This window comes from Oxyura jamaicensis, chromosome Z (genome assembly GCF_011077185.1).
Source record: "Oxyura jamaicensis isolate SHBP4307 breed ruddy duck chromosome Z, BPBGC_Ojam_1.0, whole genome shotgun sequence".
Taxonomy (NCBI): domain Eukaryota; kingdom Metazoa; phylum Chordata; class Aves; order Anseriformes; family Anatidae; genus Oxyura; species Oxyura jamaicensis.
In genome coordinates this window covers 62,239,838-62,257,734 of record NC_048926.1, presented here as the reverse complement: position 1 = coordinate 62,257,734, position 17,897 = coordinate 62,239,838, and the positions used below count along the sequence as shown (strand labels likewise).

At 36.8% G+C, this 17,897-nt stretch overlaps 1 long non-coding RNA gene across 1 annotated transcript in view; it reads left to right on the top strand.

Annotated features, from left to right (window-relative positions):
* The first annotated feature begins 7,987 nt into the window (after positions 1-7,987).
* Positions 7,988-17,897, top strand: part of LOC118156528 — a 19,371-nt gene continuing 9,461 nt past the window's right edge. The window contains exon 1 of the long non-coding RNA XR_004746303.1: positions 7,988-8,169. This is a non-coding gene — a long non-coding RNA (uncharacterized LOC118156528). The remainder of the gene's footprint in view (positions 8,170-17,897) is intronic.

Genomic DNA, 17,897 nt, shown 5'->3' with positions numbered 1-17,897 from the left:
AGAGAGAACCTTGATTTTTCAAATGAGCTGCATTTGTTAAGTTAGCATCTCTGGTGTCTTTGCAGGATATAAAAAGTCATATCTTCTTTGCCTTTAAGTCAAAAAGTATTTTTATCTGGAAAGTGTGTGGCTGGGCAAGTTATTTTTCTCTTTAGAGAAGGTAAGGGATTTTTTTTTTTTTTTTTTTTTTTTGTTTGGTCATTATAGAAGTTAAGGGAAATTTCCTACTCCGCCATGAATTAAAAAAAAAAAAAAAAAAAAGTCAAAGTCGCTGCTACTTGGACAGTGCTAGACACCTGGAAAGCTCTCCTTTTGACATGGGGAATTTGCTTATTTGTAAATATGTTCTCCTAAATCTGGGAAGAATTGGCATTGAGTGCTTATCTAAACTCCTGCAGGCTATACATAATAATACTAAATTTAGGTCAGAATGTGTCCACTTGTAAGAATGGAGTGGGGTTTCTTCCTGAAAGTTGTCTTCCAATGGGAAAAAATATTTTTCCAAAGTCTCATGTCTCAATGAAAATTTAGATTGTGACTGCTTTTGAAATTAACTTTTGGCATTTATTTAGCGAGAGAGTTCTTTTTCTATATAACACCATGGCAGCAATGTTTACAGAATGCTCTGCTTGATTTTTTAATGAAATACTTTCTAAAATCATATTTTTCTTTGTTTTTGCAGTAAAAGTCTCTTTTTGCCACTCTCTTTTCTTTCTTTCTTTTTTTTTTTTTTTTTTTTTTTTTTCATATCCAATTACTGATGAATAAATATTGATGGATTAGTACTCCTCTACCATTCTTATCCACAAATACATGCTGTGCTCTTCAATAAGTTGGTTGCTATGAATCACAAGAGTGAGGGTTTGTCCTTCCCAGAAGAGGATCTGTACAGCTCTCTCCTTTTATGGCTCCTTTCCATGGAAGTCATGTCAGCCAAGTAAAAACACCCTGGAATTATGTCAGTGAAAAGGGTGTCTGAGAGCTCTTTATAAATCAGTCCCTCACAGTGAATGTTTTCACTTTACTTCATGTTAGTACTGAATAATTGTTTTCTAGTATTTCTCATTTATTTATTTATTTATTTATTTATTTATTTATTTATTTGAAATTCCAAATTTGCTGAGGGCGTCTGTGAATAGCATTTTAAAGAAAACAAATCCTACAATTATTGTTACTTATTGTAGTTATTTGATTATTTATTTCTTTGAATGACATTCAGTTTGCATCATTGCTTGGACTGCTTTTTTATTTTATTTTATTTTTTGAGCCCAAAGGAAAACACTTTCTTCCTTTGAACTTTACAGGAGCAAGAACATTTTTGCACCTTACTGCCAGAATGCCTTTTTTTTTTTCTAGGTCTTCTTTTATACCTGATGGGAGAGGATAAAATAATGAAACATGCATTGCAGATGTAATTCATATTGCTTAGAGGGCTCTTGGAATAACTTCAGGTACAACAGTGATGAGGGTGGGAATTAAAAGAGGATAGAGAAGCAGAGAAAAATTTAGTGAGTGCAATAGTGTCTTTCAGTGGCTGTCTCCAGAGGCAATACTCTCTTCTATTATCTGTCCTTGATGTCCTTGGAAAGGACTAGTTTAGAGCAGCTTAGAAACTTTTAAGTCAGGTGTGATGATGGTCCCAATTTTGAACTGGTGGAGAGGATTGTAGTCTCAAGCTTATATTTATTTTATTTTATTTATTTGTTTATTTATTTCCCAAAGTGTACAGTAGTTGTTGCTTGTTCCACATAAATTCTTTACATCATCAGCTCCTACATTATATGTGCATACTCTGGCTTGTGCTTCTCCCTTAGGCTCCTAAGGTTTTTTAGAGGTTTAAATGTTAGTTCCTTCTTTCACTGCAAATTTTTGCATCTGGCTATAAGTTTAGCACTTCCTATTTAAGTAATAAGCTGAAAAGTGAGTATCCAGACCCAGAGTGAAGTAAATACTGCACATTTGGTGCAGATTGAGAGTTTTTTGTATGTCTAATATTCACATTCAAAATTGAATATAGCTGAACTAGAGAAACATGTGGATTTGTCATTGCTCAGGTAAGATATGAATAGGTAATAGATATATCATTATATGACACTAAATGGAGGTAGAGATTTGCAGGTGGAAACGGTATCTTCAATAGAAAAAATCCAACCTCATTCTCCTGTGAGTCATGCCACCTCAACCACTTTCCATGAAACTGAGGTGCTCTCATCGGCAGAATAGATTCAGCCTTCCACTGCCTCCTACCAGTTTTATGTTAGTGGAATCCCAAATGGTTTCCTTGTTTCTGTGCTGGTGTATGACTGGACTAAGACTGAAGGTCTTCAAAAGATACGTAGATGTAGTCCTTAGTTAAATGTTTTAATGGTGGACATGGGAGTGCTAGGTTAAAGGTTGGCCCAGATGATCTTAGAGGTTTTTTCCAACCTAAAAGATTCAACAATTTTATGATTATATAATAGGGAGAAAAATCAACTCTACTGCCACCAAATAACAACTATCTATCCCACCCTCTTTCATAGAGGCAATTTGAATTATTTAATGTAGTCAGTGTAAAGAAAGTGGAGCAGTACTCACAGCCAGTTTATCTCAGATTACATCTTTAAGATGGCACAAGAAATATCTCTGTGTGGCATGCATGGCAGTTGGTGAGTAACTGGGAAGTGGAAGAATGTGCACTGGAGTAGGGATGTAGTAACCTTACAGCTAGTTTTTATCTCTTATGTTGCATTAGAAATATGTGCCCGCCTGCTTTCATGGCTCTCTGCCTGTTTTAGCAAGATACCGGTATTTCATCTATGCCTCATCCCCTTGCTATGAACTGTTCTTGTAAAGAGATCTTACCCACTGTGTCATACTCACTAACGTAGAAAACAATTTAGAGCCCAAGCTTTTTTTTGAGTCACGGTATCTCTGAGATCTTCTCCTGTTCTGTACCTACATGAGTGTCTAAGCCAATGCTAATTTGACTTTGGACTTTCTAACTGGAAAGAAGTGAAAAGCGGGTGCTATTGAGTAACCGGGCATTTTAGTCTATCTATTAAATTGTCTTGATGGTCAAAGACACACAGTGTTATTGGAGTGAGTCGTTATTGCTAGTATCCTTTGGCTTTACTGCAAAATGTGAGGGAAGAGGAATGCAGAATCCACAGCAGTGAATAGGTACAGATGTGCAAAGATGGGCAGCTCACCCCAGACCTGCAAGGCTTGCATACCTGGGCTTGGATGGTCTATTGTGTCAGCCCTTCTTTCTGGGGCAGCCATCGTCTTGCTGGACACAGCAGACTGAACAAAGTGAATGGGGAGCTGAAAGTGTATCTTAGCCACTTAAAATAGATAGGGAGTGTAGTAGGTTTGCTTCCTTAATAAGCTGGGTATGGCAAGAGGCACATAAAATGCACAGACCAGTGAGTTATATTCACCTCAAGTGGGAAATACTTTAAAATTACTTTGATTCAATGGGATAAAACATCATCAGGATTTCTACTGTCTTCTCCTCATTTGCATAATGTACTGTAAATTTCACATTATGAAAACGGAACACATATAGAATGAGCTCTGAGGATCACAAGGGGAAAACATTCTAGAATGGACCTCTGGGAGTAAAATAAATCTGTTTCTGTTTTGTTTTCTGTATAAACATACTTTATGTACAATTTGCTCTAATTACTTTCCTGTTTAAAAAATTAGTGATTGATTTCTGAAGATTTTACACCATGAGTGGTGAAATGTTTAATTAATATAACATTGGTTTTTAGCTGCAGTTGTGTAGTAAAAGACACAGCAGAGAAGGGACATGCAATAATCAACAGTTTAATCCACAGTTTGTGAGAACAGAAGAAAATGTGACAGAGGTAGGGTAAGAATAAGAGTTTTTTTTTTTTTTTTCATTTTTTTTTTTTTTTTTTTTTTCCCAGAGATTTGCAGAGCTTTTCAGCATCATACTGTCCCACGGGCATTTTAAACTCAGAGTATTCAGAATCAGAATTACATTTTCATGTTTTCAGGGCAAACTCTTGGGTATTATTTACATATATATATTCATTTCCAAAATCTTCTGTTTTAATTTTGCAGCACATCTTTCTGTTATTATTTTAATTGCTTTGGAGAAGTTGTATGAAAGGGAAACTGTACTTTTTGCTTCTAGGCCCGCAGTTTGAAGTTTTGTTATACTGGAAAACCTTCAATTCGTGAGCAGATATGCTATGGGGACTTTTGGATGTGAAAAAGTATGTTTTCTCTAATCCCGTGGGAAGGGCAGTTCTGGCTCTAGACCTGGGAATGATGTGTCACTCTTCTGCCTTCTGTTCCACTGAAATGGATACTTACTGTATATGCCACTAAGCCTGGTAGCCTTTTACAGAGTACAACACTGAAATCATCCCTGAACAATTTCACACTGAACTGAAATGATCCTCGCAACACTGCAACAGCCAAAGATTTAGAAAACGATACTGTCAGTTTTGCATAAGTGCAATTCCATGGATTCTCCTGCAGACACTCTTGACTTAGGCTGGTGAGAGAAAAGGATGAGATCTTCTTCTTCTCTTTTGTTTGTTTAAAGAAAGCAAATATTTGGGGTCACAATGGTGCAGTGAAAGATTTCTATTAGACAGTATTTTGTAGAGCTACATAATACATGATTCTTTCCAGAGGCAGCTACTTTAAAAAGGGTAATATACAGAGTTCTGTCATTCACATCTGCTTTTCGTGGGCAGGTGTATGTTATCACACAAAATTATATTAAAAAAATTCTCAATTACTTTTTTTTGTTAGGTACAATTTGTTTATTTTGGAAAGTGAGAAGACATATTGGCTCTTTCCACTTAAATTCTCCTTGACTGAGCTTGACTCTGCCTCTCCACTCTGACTGGCTGCTCTGCCCATGGTTTCTGTCCATTTCCATCTGATTCCAGTGCACCATAAACCATATCATTTTCCTATTGGAATGAGTTCTCACTAGTGCTGTCCATTACTCCACAGTATCACCCCTATCCATCTCTGGCCAATAACATCCTGCATGTGACACCTCCTCATGAATGTCATTTTCACCTCCTTTTTATTATTCTTATCCTTTCTCAGACCCATTTAAAGTGAATGTTTACTGTGAAGCACTTCATAAATTAATGTTTGGAAAAAAAAAAAAGTTTTGATATTAATTATGCATATTTTGAGTTATTTAATCATCACTGAGTTTCTCATTGTTTTCCATTAGAAGGATGAGAGTATTTTTTCAAATGGATTTCATCTGCACAGTTAATTAAGCTTTAATAAAACAAATAGAGAGGGAAAGCCCCTAAACATTTTCATATAAATTATACTCAACACCTAATGCATATAAAAACATGTCTCTATAGAGACGGTCTCTTGTTAGTCTCCTCTGTAGCTAGTGTACATTAGCAGTAACTCCTGTGAATTTATCAGACATCTTTTAAATAAATGTAAGGGAAAGCAGTCATGGCCAAATCCTTGGGGTGATACACCACAGCATGGCATCAGAAACAGGCCTCCAAGGAGACAGAGAACTAACAGCTGAGACATTACAAATTAGATGTATCCAGTTTTCTGTTATTAATTAAATACTTGTTTCCTACATAAACAAACAAACAAACAAAAAACATTAGGTCACCTGAAAGCTGCCCTGATGTGACAAGCTGCAGTGACATTTTTGTGTAGACCTGTGTGGTGCCAGGAGTTGGACTTGATGATCCTTATGGGTCCCTTCCAACTCGGGATATTCTATGATTCTATGATTGTATTACAAGAGGTCAATGTTTTAACAGAGGTGACGGCTGAGCATCAGCCCTGCTTTGAAGCATAATAGTGGATGCTGTGGGATCTCTGGGCCTCCAGGCTGTAAGGATGCAGGTCAGTGACCTGCCACTATTTTCTAGGGTGTTTATGGGCTCTTTTGGTTCTTTTTAAAATTTTTGTTAACAGATTATAAATAAATAAATAAATAATAATAAAAAAATAATGCTTCTTACTCTGGCTAAATTCTGAAAGAATTGAACAACTAGAAAGCAATGGGGTAGTTTTAACCATGGGTCTAGAAGAGATAACCAAGTATATTCACTGGAGACCACAGTAAGAAATGGACCCAGGGCTGCACTGACCCTTTACTCAAGAAATACCTTCCCTGTTTTTCCACTGTGTTACACCATGAACATTAATAAAAAGAGAATAACAAATATTTTTCCATCCAACTTTAGGATGTTCTTCAAATAAATTTGTCAGTCTTGGGTAGCTCTCTTCCCACTGTTAATGTAACAGGGGTGTGATGACACTTGGCAAACACTGTTATGCAACCTTTAAAGCTGTTATACAGCAAAGACTCAAAGGGCACATAAAAATTTCAGCTTTTCTTGAAGTCTTATGAAGTCCAGAGAGCTTAAACACTTAGACACATTGAACTGGGGAAGATTTCCTGCATTACTGAATCTGCTCACCCTACTATTTTGGGCAACCAGGTCATATGAACTCATGAAGGAAGTTAGCAAGCTCCTTACATATAAATATTTCGACTTTTAGGAGAAGGGAGGAAATCATAACTATGAGTCAGTTATCTTTAGGGTAAGGGAATACACTAATATCAAGTAGTGACTTCTAAATATAATTATATATTCAGAGCACATGACTGGCAAATGTGTTTGTAGATTAGGTATAGAACTGTATGTGCATTTTGGATTTGCAAGAGTGTGACTGAACTGAAAAATATGTCTGCTGTTTTTGGGTAGGCACTCTGTGTAAACTTTCATTGATCATGTTTATCTTCTACCTTCCTTGTACGTAGCTTATCATTCAAAAGCACAGTGTTTTAAATTAAAACTCAGAAAACCAAAGCAGATGGAAAGAAAATGTTTTGCCAGTGTTAATATAGTATTCAAAGTAACTATGCTGAGCAACCTTTTCCTCTACCATTTTGCATCAATGCCAAAAAGTTGTCTTCAGTTCAGAATGCTATATAATACTTTTATATTACACCTGCAAAGAGGAAGATGTAGATAAGAATCCATTTCAGAATTCAGGGTTGTAGAAGCAATGAAATACCACACAAGCCATGCATATGGAGAGGTGCTCTCATGTCTGCAGCCTGCTGCAAGTCGATGCTGGAAGCAGAAGCTCCTGGTTTCTAGCAACTGGATTACCAAGGTCAGATATCCAGCTCCTCTGGATATTTTCATGATATAATTAGATATAAGCATATTAAAATAATGAGATTTTTCTCTGTTCTTTCAGTTTTATGCTCTCTAACCAAATTTATTACTATCCAGGTTGAATCTGTTGTAAATTTTCCCATCAGCTTTTATTAATTAACTGGTTTAACATTTTCCTAGTATTAGATCCCAGGTAGACATGGAGGTCCCCTTGTGTTGAGGACCTTGTTTTTTGCCCTGTCATAGGGAAAAGTGGTCTTTAGTCTAAGGATATGATAGAAGAACTTGTAATATGATAATATGAGGTCTGCCAACAAAAAGGAGAGATGTGGTAGTACAGAAAAATCAAACTATGTACTTACACAGTTTAACCATTGCACAGCTTGATAGCCTCAAATTATCTGCATTTTAAGACCATATAAACACACACAAAAATAACCTCAGCTGCTGTTCAGGCTGGCCCTCATATTTTGAAACTTGGCCAGTAATGCTCAGAACTTGTAGTGTTTCTATCTATGAAGTATTTTCTGCACTAATAAATCACAAGGAAGTTCCACCACATCCTGTTTGGTTCTACCTTTGCTTGGTACTGAAGGGGTTGCTCAACTCTTCCGATGTCAATCAAACATATACGTATTTGGTTACTTACATGAAATCTGCTTCTCCTTGATAAAGTCTATGAAAATAGCAACAAAATCACTTCAGAAACTGTGGATAAAATGGTTTCTTATTCCAAATGCTCTGCCCGATCCATCTGTGGTATAATCAATTTGTAGAAGGATACCAAGTTAGTCAGGCATGATTTGACCTTAGTGGAGCCATGTTGCCTGTCACGAGTCACCTCTGTGTTTTCCATGTGCCTTAGCACTTTCTAGGAGGATCAACCCGGGCAGAGAGGTGAAATTGAGTGGTCTGTAGTTTTCTGGGATTCCTATTTTCCCTTTTTAAAAATGGAGTTTATGTTTCCACTTTTCCTGTCACTGGAACAATGGTTGTGCCCTTATGATTAGAGGTGGGTATGATTTTTTAAAGCACATTGAATATGTTTCTACATGTATAAGTGTATGCAGAAGAGATGTTATTATACCAGAATGTCAACAGTATGAAAGAAGGGAATGAGTACAAATATTGCGAATGTGTTAGAAACTTAATTTTTCATTATCTTTTCAAGCCAGAATTTACCAAGGAGCTCCAAATGCTGATGCTCATAATTTCCAAATTATTTCCTTTGCATTGGTTGCAATTTTATTGTTGTTGTTGTTTTTTAACACCTAAATTTAAATAATCTAATAATGAAATATAAAACTGTATTCATAGAATTTGACTTTTGTATTGCTGGAGAGTAAGATCTGTACAAAGGCTTGTGTCTTTCTGGTTCCCTGCTGAAGTGTAGACTGCCTGAATAGAAAATCAGGCTTTAGTCAGGCACATTTCAAGACTGTGTTTATATACAATCTTAATGTCTAAAAGAAACATTTTTTTTTTATAACTTCTAATCAACATTATTTTGTACCCCTTTACTACAATGATAGGCAGATTCTGGGCAGCTTCACACATGAAAATGCTGGTAGATTTAATTTATAAAGTGACAAAGTTTAAGAAGCAGAAATAAAACAAAGAGAATATAGCTTTTATATATATGTAAATGTAGTTCAGATTCACTCATATGACATTTTCTGGTAATGCATGAAAAGTTTGAGATAAAACAGCATTTTTTCTCTTTGGGACACATCCATCTCACAGGAATATGTACTCAAAATCTGGAACAACATCATAGCCATAAAGTGTAGATTTTCACTGCTGTGCTGTCAATGATCTTGGCTTTTCCATTAGTACAAAAATAATCTTCAACTGTGGTGAATAAAAGCAGGAGGCTTTTCTTTCCTTACAGTTCACACCGTGGTAGTTCTGAAATGGGATTGCCACTTAGGGTGAGATTAGCCCGCGGGGCAAAGATTATTCCTCTCTTGTTGGTGGATAGAAAGGGACAAATGCTTTCGTTTCATATGATGGGACTACTGGGAATTAAGGAAGTTCTCATTTCAGCTTGTTCTGCTACATATGGATCTCTCCCTACGTGCAATTTTCTCATCTTCTCAATCACATTATCAATCTCAATGCAATTCTAGAAATATATTGTCATTTGTATTCAGATGCTATGGTCCAAAACTGAAACATAACTATTATTGAAGTAAAATGAATATTTGTAGACTCTTATACTCTTTTCAAGTTGCATTACTTTCTCATTTGATGTGTTTTGTAATATTTTGGAAATATTTTTCAGTATGAAGTATTATATATCATGTAGTATCGAAATAATTCTGTGGCATATTATTAAAAAACCTTTTTATAGTAGCTGTTGAAGATATGGTGGAATAAACCCATTCACTATATGGTCTGAACCATAAAATATTCTACTAAGGAGGAGTCTTTTATTCTAACACATTGCTAAATGTTATGAATAACACAGAGAATTGCTGTGCATTCACTCCCATCACCGAGAAGTGCCAAAGTGCCTTCACTACTTCATCAGGTTTTCTAAGTCACTCGTCTAGTGAAACAGTATAGTAAATCAACACAAAGATCTGACTGCCACATGTTCCACAAATTCAAAAGGTTTGAGACAGCATTTCTACATGTTTGTTTGTTTGCAAACTTAACCATGTAGTAGCTCAGTAGAGAATTCCACCTGGATATTCACCACCACAGCCAAGAATAAAAATGGTCTCCAGGGAGTATCAAAGCTAATCTGGAATTAGTTTGAAATGTTTAGACATTTGTTCTCACAGATTCTATTAATTTTACTTCAAAACACAGACTCCTCAGAACAAGTCTTGCCCAGAGAGCAAAACCAACAGTCTAAATCACAGAATATAAAAAGCAGTATGAATTCTTCTTCTTGGAAGAAGGAGAAAAACTTAAGCCAGAGTTTCCACACCCTGGTAAAAGGGCCCTGAAATCTAAGTCTGATGGATTGATCTAAATAACAGACCCAGGAAGAGAGAATGCAGTATAAATATTAAAAGGAATTGTGATTACAGACGTGCCTTCAGTTTTAGCATGCCTGAAATAGAAGCTGATCTTCAAATTGCAGCCATCTACTAATGGTATATAATAGTACAGAACAGCAGTCTTCAATTCTGGTCCAGTTTTCACATGGGAATTGTGACCTGAAGTAAACTTTGTTATGGACTCTTGCAGGAGTCCAGGAAGGAAAATCCTGGTAGTATGGTCATTATGATTAAAAAATGTTCTGATAATTATCCAAATTTTACATATAATACTGGTGGTAGGGGGACTGTTGGACCAGATGATCTCGGAGATCCTTTCCAACATTAATGATTCTATGATTCTATGATTAAATCACAAAATCATATGATACTTATTTTAAAAATATATTTCAGTTGGACATTAATGACCATGTGTGTTATTCTCAAAGGTCATGATCCTCCAAAGATTCAGATTCATATATTGAGAATACTGCCCTGGAAATGTACAGCTCACACCTAAGGATTTTTGGAGCAATCTGAACTATATGGCTTTAACAGGAGAAGAGTTAACAAAGTGTGTCCACTGCTTTTTCTGCAGTTCATTTTAAAGTCATGCCATAAGCAATTTCTTCTGTCACGGTGATACACATTTTCTTTGTAAATTCACTGTGTCTCAGTCAATACACATGTCACGGTTGATTCATCTTTAAGCTTATCGTAGTGCTTGCTGCCTTATTTCTGCAAACCTCTCCTCTTCAAGACTACTTTTAAGTTGCCTCCAGCATCTTATCTATTTCTATAAAGTTAAGTTCAATTAACACACATTCTCACATCAAGGTCTTTGAACTCTAAACACCATTGGCAGTCTTTCTCCTGTTAAGGCAGATACTTCCCCATTGCAGTAATTCTGTGTGTTTCTGCCCACACAGAAAGAGATGAGAGGGCAAAGTGCACAACAGAATGATAATCCAATTGCCAAAATCAAGCTTGATGTACCTCTAACAGTCGTAATACCCATGACTATGGGCTAAGCACTGGCACAGGCTGCCCAGAGAGGGGTTTCTTCTCCTTTAAGATCTTCAAATGCAATGGTCCTGGACGTGGTCCTAGGCAACCTGCTCTGGGTTTCCCTGCTTGATCAGAGAGGCTGGACCCAATGACATCCATTCTGTGATTCCATGACAATTTGTCCACTGGTAGCTGGTAGGTCTTCTAGTAATAGCAACATGATGGAAATTTATGCATCTCCAGAGGACAGCACTTCAGCTATCTGGTACATTTGCAGACTGAGTAGAGACATATTTACCAAGGAAATTTTTGTTCAAGGACAATGTTCTACACTTTCTGAACGCCAAATTTATGCATAAGTTGTGTATTTTTAATTCAGCATGACTGATGTTCAGCTTTTTCATGTTTCAGAGACAACTGAGTTCTAATGAAAAGTAACAAGTGATAGCAAATGACATTGCAAAAAAAAAAACAAATGTAATCAGAAAGTCTGAATGTGACACTGAAAGCCTCTTATTTATTTTCTTACCTCATTTGATAATGGACAATTTGATTGGCCTGAATGGATACAAAAAGTCTGCCCTAATACATGCTGATATATTTTTAACAACATTAATCATATCCTGTCAGTCCTACTAAATGCATTGGCTTTTCAGACTAGGGTTGGAGAGCTATAGAGGAATCTTTCAATCAAACCTGGAAAGGGTCTATTGAATCATGGGAATGACAGCATTATGGATTTTAGATACTTCAACAACGTTTTTAGTTTGTCAGCTTTGATTTATGTCATTTAAAGTTTGTAGTACACAAATATGCAGATTGCCCCAGCACTCAGAAAAGGATCAGATATAATCTTTAAAGTACTGAAAGATTATGCTTTTAAGGATGGAGCAATCCTCAAATTACTCAGCAGGTCTTTACATCTGAATTGTCAGACAGATGTTGCAAAACACACATTTTACCTTATGTGATGCTTTATTTACCCTCTCCTGTTCACTTATTTGAATACCTATGCTGTAACTACAAAAACAAGAATGGAAAGTATAGCTGTGATAAAGAATATTGGGACATGATGGTGATATGTGAGCTGTTACTTATCATTTCTGTATATTCATGCTCTAAATGTACATGTTTGCTGAAGAGTCCAGTGAGCATAGACACATCCTCTTGGAGATGGCATGTCTACCAGCTGTGGGTGCATTTGTAGGAGAAAGATTTTGGTTGTTTGTAAGGTGCCTGGAAGGCAAATGTAGACCAGTGAAGCCAAGTGAAGGGAAGCCTTCAACCTTAGGAAACAGCTGCCTACCTCAGACTGAAAATCTCATTGCATGAATAAAGAACTGAAATGTTAATCTCAAAATGTGGCTTTTATTAGATCCCAAACTCCACAATGAGTATCTCTTAGATTTTGTTCATCCTTATATGTAACACTGAAGTACAGGAAAGTTTGTGACAGAAAGCATTATTTTCTTTGTTTAGTAATGCATATGCATGCTATGCACTATACTTCAATGAAAACATGTTTCTGGACAGTCTTGTCTTGGTTATTGTGTGCTGGGTCAGGTGAAATAACTCTTGAAGTAACTGGATATTTTCAGCTGGAAGAATCTCTCTAACGTGCAGGTTCAGGCCAAGCAGAGAGAGATGCAGCCTGGAAGCAGCTGAAGAACCAATCCAGACTCCCTGAGAGGATTAGAGAGGAAGCAAGAAAGTAGGCATTGAGGTGGTGGAAAGAATGAGATACAGAAAGTCTGTAGCAGCTCAAGATGTCACTGGAAAATGCTGGACTTTCAAGCATGAAAGAAATGTCTGGCCCTGAATAGACAGAGTGGGCAGGGTACAGATTTATTTAGTTAACTTGTAAATTTATTCCACCGGGCTGGTCTAGGACTCACTGTAGTTGATGTTCCCTTGTTGTAATGAAATGGAAAGATGGTGTCAAACATGTTATGGTGAGTATTTTGAAAGGAAAAGTGGCAGGCAGGTCTCATAAAGCTCTGGGCAACAGAGGATTGTCTCATATGAACACGCCCAGTTTTTCACTTCTGTTTCAAAGACTGTGCAGAGACAAAGAAGCCCTATTATCCATTCATGGCAGAGTCAATATCAGCCTTTGAATTTTATCATCTGCAAATTAAAATTATTAGATTGTACGTGTAAAAATATCCCAAGACTAGTGTTAATTCTGAGTCCCTTATCCTCTATATAATCAATAGCTTTATAAGTACCTCCCATTGAAACCAAATAAGCAAATAAATAAATAAATAAAACAAAACCAAAGAGAACATAACAAATTTTCCCTCATTAAGCATTTCATAAATTAGCCAATGAAAGTTATAGAATCATCAAGGAATAACTGAATGTTTTGGGATGGAAGACCATCTGGTTCCACCCCCCTGCCATGTGCAGGGACACCTCCCACCAGACCAGGTTGGCCAAAGCCCCATCCAGCCTGGCCTTGAGAACCTCCAGGGATGGAGCATCCACAGTTTCTCTGGGCAGCCTGTGCCAGTGCCTCACAATCCTCTGAGTGAGGAATTTCCTCCTAACCTCTAATATAATCTCCCCTTTTTTAGTTTAAAACACTCCCTCTTGTCCTATCATTGCCTGCCTGAGCAAAAAGTTGGTCTCCTTTTTTATAAGCCCCTTATAAGAACTGAAAAGCTGGAATTATGTCACCCCTGAGCCTTCTCTTCTTCAAGCTGAACATCCCCAGCTCTCTCAGCCTTTCTTCACAGGAGAAAAGCAATTATAATAATAGTTAAACAAATACAATTAAGTTGGGTTTATATAAATGACTTTCCCACAAAGCACTTTTCAAACAGGAATAATTTTAGTTCTATGGGCACCAATACAAAATAATAAAGATTTGTGTAGCTTATAGATAAGGTAACTGAGATTTGTGAAACAGTTGAGAATTTTGGTTAATTTACATCCGTTTCTTCATTCAGAGAACACAATTCTTTCCTTATAAATGATAAATACCTTTAGAATACTCTGTTCTCTTTTGAATACTGGTGACATAAGAATACCCAACAACCCAAACAAAAAGTAATCATGAAATTGGAAAGATGACAGAAAGACACACACACAAGAAACCAGATACAAAAATATTACATTTCTGAAGGTAATTTAAGAGTCATTTCAGAGAGAGAAACTTTATTAGTTCTCTACATAATCCCTGTGGAAAAGGAACTGAGGATGTTGGTTGATACCAATTGGTCAAGCCAGCAATGTACTCAGGTGGCCAAGAGGGTCAAACACATCCTGGCTTGTATCAGGAATTGTGTAACCAGCAGGACCAGGGAGGTGGTTGTCCCCCTGTGCTCTGGTGAGGCCACACCTTGAGTACTGTGTTCAGTTTTGGGCCCCTCAGTACAAGCAGGACATTGAGGTGCTTGAGTGTGTCCAAAGAAGAGCAACAAGGCTGATAAAAGGTCTAGAGAACTTTTAAAGAGGAGTAGCTGAGGGAGATGGGATTGTTTGGCTTAGAGAAAATGAGGCTCATGAGAGCCTCATGGGAGCCTTATCACGCTCTACAGCTACCTGAAAGGAGGTTGTAGGGGGGTGAGAGTCAGTATCTTTGTCCAAGCAACAAGCAATAGAGAAGGAGGGATTGGCCTCAAGTTGTGCCAGGAGATGTTTAGGTTGGATATTAGGAAAAGTTTCTTCACTGAAAGGATGGTGAAGCATTGGAACAGGCTGCCCAGGTAAGTTGTTGAGTCACCTTCCTTAGAGGTATTCAAAAAATACGAGGGGGTGATGCTTAGGAGCATGGTTTAGTGGGAGAATTGGCAGTGCTAGCTAGGTTAGCAGTTGGACTTGATGATCTTAGAGATCTTTTCCGACCTAAATGATCCTATGATTCTATTCTATAATAGTGAAACATTATTTATTAAATATTGTGATGTTGCATAGCAAAAAGATACTGCAAATATGTTGCTTGCTAATATGCAAGTGTGATCAAAGGAATGGCTATGTTAATGCATCTTAAATGAAATGTTCTCATGAAAATGTGTGTCTGCATGTGCATGTTTGTGCTTACCCAAAGTCCTGCCTAGCATCATTCTATTTGTTTCACTTTACTCACATGAGTCTTGAAGATGAAACTTGAGTCAAAGTAACCTGAAACCTTTTCCTCCTTGTTAGTCACAAGCAGAACCGATCCTTTACAAAAGCAGTCAGTAACATATGAGCAAAGGCATGTGAGCATAATTGGAAGGTGATGGTATGTACAAATACAGGAGTGGTAGTAATCTAAACACTTTCTTAAGAGTTGTGAAAAAGAAGTAGCTCAACCTGACCTTTGCTTTTGAGGCTGAATTTACAGGACAGGTGGTGAGACACAAATTAGTTCTTTGTTGTGATCAGATTAAAGTCACTGACAAACAATACATACAGTCACATGACTACTTTCTGACTTTTTGACATTTAGAAAAGAAGAATTTTACGTTAAATGGAAAGGACAGGACTGCAAAATATGACAGGCCTCAGTTCTGCTCTTGTATTCTCTTTTTTACTTTCCCCCTCTCATCCATTTTCCCTTTCCTCATCTTACTCTAGTACTTAGCTAATACATATCAAGTGAAATCCTGAAGTGTCTGCTTGTCCTCTTCGCTTTCCTTCTTTGGCACTTGTTTGGCAAAGAGTGCAGGTAGCTTGATGGGTATTTATTACATTGCCACATGAAAGCTTGAGGATACTGGCAGTCTCTGAATCATTCTTTGATCCACAGATAGGATTTCAATTAAAAACAGATTTGGCAGTGCCTCTTGGTTTTCCATCAAACTTTACTTCATAGACTACTCTCCTTTCACCTCCTATGCTGGAATCCTCCAGGGAAATATTATCTCATTACTATTATTTGTTTTTCAGACCCTTCTCAGGAACTTAGTCCTGGTCATATAACTGTACAACTCTTACTCAATATTATCCCTTTCCACTCTAATGTTAGACTAGGATAAACAGTGTGATTTCAAGTCAATTCTTTGCAAGATAGCGTTCCTTAATCTTGTATGCCTTATTTGTTTTTGTATTAAATGTATGCCTTTGCATTTAATGATATTAAAACAGACTTTATTTCCTTGCACTCTGTCTACCAGTTTAAGCACACCATTCTGCAGCAGGAACCCCACCTCTCATTTTGAAGAATGTAGCATTTTGAAGGCAGAGTATGTGTTAAGACAAAGAAAAGGATGTTAAAAGTGAGAGAAAGATGAAGTGAAAGAAAAAATTACTAAAGGAGACAGCAAAAGCAAGAGAACAGGAGCTAACATTAGTTTCAGAAAAAAAAAATAAAGGCGGGGGGACTTGGAGAATAAAATTATGCAGCTACAGGAGGAAATGGGAAAAGTACTTTAGTTTTTGTTTCATTGAAAGCAACTTCACTGGAAAAGCGAATTCCTAGAAAAAAAGAAAAAGAAAGAAAGAAAGAAAGAAAGAAAGAAAGAAAGAAAGAAAGAAAGAAAGAAAGAAAGAAAGAAAGAAAGAAAGAAAGAAAGAAAGAAAGAAAGAAAGAAAGAAAGAAAGAGAGAAAGAAAGAGAGAAAGAAAGAGAGAAAGAAGAGAGAAAGAAAGAAAAGAAGCAGTATTTGCCAATCAGCTATAAACATTTATTTTGGCAACTGAAAAAACAGATAATAAAGTAGATAAGCCCTGGCACTCTTTCAATCCAATCACATCACAACACAAATGGAAAGCTAGTAATGAAACTGTGCTGGTACTAAGCCTCCACGCTGGAAAATCTAAGCATATTTTTAGGGAAATATGGTGGTGTTTTTGTTTTTGTGGGTTTTGTTTGTTTGTTTGTTTTGTTTTGAAACATTATTTAAAGCACAATATCCTAGAATCATAGAATCACAGAATTATAAAGATTGGAAAAGATCTCCAGGATCATCTAGTCATCCTTGGGTTCTACTAGCTGCTTAATTTACAAGAGGTGTTATTATTGTAATCTTCATCCACAATTATGTCTTGAAGGAATACATCACTCTTCATCTTGAAAAGTTTTTGGATTTTTAATATTCAAAATAGGAGACTGATCTTCATTTTCCTACCAGCAGTGGTTTATATTGGGTGCAGGTGGAGTTACACTGGTAAGCCACTAGTTTCTTTCTTTCACTGCTGGCTGCAGAAGTGGGTGTTCTGTGGGAACACAGGGCAGCCAGGCTGATGAAGTCATCCCATTAAGAATGACACCCTACCCAGCTTCTTGTGCATGGAACTGGAACAAAGCAGCACCTGATTTTTCATTTAGAGCTGTAGGTTAATCATCAAGAACTGGAATTCGTTCTCTGTCAGTTGAGTTGTAGCTCCTGCTAAGGTAGGGTATAATGCAAACACAGCAGCACACAGCCCCTCTTCCCAGTTGCTGACAGCAGGACACAAAAAACAAGGCTGTACAATTGCAACTGGTAACTTGTTGACCAAATAATGTAATTAGAGTAATTAGAGTGCAGTGAGCAGGTCATATCTGAACAACATACTATTATGAAAAATGACTGACATTTTTTAAAAACCATGTGTAATTTCCAATTTCTTATATAACTCTGCATTTGTTCACACAGAAAAAGGATTAAGCTAAGAACTTCAAAATACAACAGCCCTTAGTACAGGACAGTCAGTCATTTCTGTCTTATTTCAGAGCGTTCTAGTCCAGAAAAAAATTCCTGTTAACTCTGAGACTAATAAACTAGTAATATCCTTAGACAAATATGTACCTCTTAACAGAAGAATTTTGAAGG